At 25.8% G+C, this 2049-nt stretch overlaps 1 non-coding gene across 1 annotated transcript; it reads left to right on the forward strand.

The window, feature by feature from the left end:
• The first annotated feature begins 1680 nt into the window (after positions 1-1680).
• Positions 1681-1752, forward strand: Trnaa-cgc. Its single transcript has one exon. It is a non-coding gene; the product is annotated as a tRNA-Ala (tRNA).
• The last annotated feature ends 297 nt before the right edge of the window (positions 1753-2049 follow it).

Raw genomic sequence — 2049 nt, forward strand, 5'->3', positions numbered from 1 at the left:
TCAAACCTCAAACCTACAAGGATGAATAAAAATAAGAAATTGTCTAATACGTCACCATTCTGTCTCACAAATTTAAGAAATAGAAATTTGGAGATTATTTCTTGTCTATATAGTCTATCAGGTCTAGCAAACATCTCAATGGCATATATAAACTGCATATTTACTTACCGATTGTTGGTCTTTTGTTTGTAGATATCTAAACCTCTGTATGTAGTAGAAGATCAGCCAAACCAGAGATACAACCATAAGTACAATAAATGAAATTGAAACAAATAACACAGAAGTTCTAAAACGAAAAAAAGTAAATTTTTTTAAATATTATATATCAAATATGTAATATCATGCAATTGTTTAATATAACTTGCAATACGTAATAGTTTATAGTTTTGTTTTTAATATAAATGGTAGTACCATTGTATTAAAAATCCAATACATGAATAACGTAAACGTAGTTTTGAATATATCAGTGCGGTAAACTAAAAATTTATAACAATCATTTAACTATTATTTTCAAGAAGTTGGATACTCTTGTATTACAGTATTCTTTATATTCTTTATTATATCCTTATTTCATATTCTATATTCTTTATTAAGATATTATTTATTAAGACTTCAAAGCAGATAAAAGCTAGTGCATCCAAAAATTTGATCGAAATAAGCATTTAATAAGCTCTAGTGATTCTATAAATCTTATATTATGATTCGATCTGTTGAGTAATCTCAAGCCGAATAGTCTGTTATGTTCAGTGTAGTATTCAGCCCTGCGATTTATTTGTAATAAATCTCGTGTTATGATTGGGTTTGTTTAATTACTGTAAGGGGATGTGGCACTGCGACCGTCGGGTCTATTGTGCCCTTGAGTTTGTTTAATAACATCATTAAATAGTTTGAAACTAAAAGTGAATAACAACTCTGTGATTTAAATGTAATAAATCTCATATTATGATTCAACAGCAAATGCAACATTGCATTTATAACAATTTATATCATAATATCATTATATCATATTAAAGGCAATTATTATATTCAGTGGTATTTATTATGATAGAATCTTCAGTTTGAACGCACGATCAAAGTTATTGTATATTTTTTCTTATTAAAACTAAAAAATCATAAATTTGATTATTTATATACAATATTATAGAATTTTATATAAATTCTTAATACACATTTTTAAAGAATTTAATATTATGAACTAAATTACACAATTATTTATTAATTTATTAATATTGTTATAATAATATATTGTATTTAATCTAACCACATTTTTCAATTTCATGAATTCAATTGAAATCAAAAAGCTGAACAGTTTTGCCTCAATAAAAAGTGTACTGAAAGTTTTCAATTAGATACTTAAGAGTTAAAGTATGCAAAAAATAATTATTTATTAATTTATAAATATTGTTATAATGGTATATAATAAGGTACTATATTTAACCAAACACATTTCAAAAATTAATTAATTTAATTGAAATTAAAAAAGCTGAACTGTTTTTTCTACTCAACGTAGTCGAATTTTTCAATTAGATACTTAAAAGAGTTATTGTATTATGCATGATATTAATGAGCTTAAATTTTTTGTAAACACTTTTAATTGGCGCAATATAAATGCTTGGCAACCCTAGATAATTTTCTGTAATCACATGCATTAGTACAACTTTAGCCACGCAGCTGATTCAAGGGGATGTAGCTCAGTGGTAGAGCGCTCGCTTCGCATGTGAGAAGTCCCGGGTTCAAACCCCGGCATCTCCAGCGTCCACAGACAAAATTTTTTAAATTTATAATTAAAAAAATTTATTTCAAAAATGTGTAATAACTTTCTAATGCTTTATTTTATTCAAATTACTGCCATAAAAAACATTGTTCAATTTTATTTGAAGGTAATTGCTTGATATATTGAAGCGTTCAGTTTACAAAAAAGTTTTTTTTGTTTTTTATTGACAAAAAGAATTGGGTAAATTAAAATTAATCTGTGCCTGCTTATAAGTTCAGTGCACTGAACGTAAATATATGAACAAAATACGAACAAAAATACATTCAAGTATAGGC

The sequence above is a fragment of the Teleopsis dalmanni genome, chromosome 2, assembly GCF_002237135.1.
Source record: "Teleopsis dalmanni isolate 2A chromosome 2, ASM223713v2, whole genome shotgun sequence".
Taxonomy (NCBI): domain Eukaryota; kingdom Metazoa; phylum Arthropoda; class Insecta; order Diptera; family Diopsidae; genus Teleopsis; species Teleopsis dalmanni.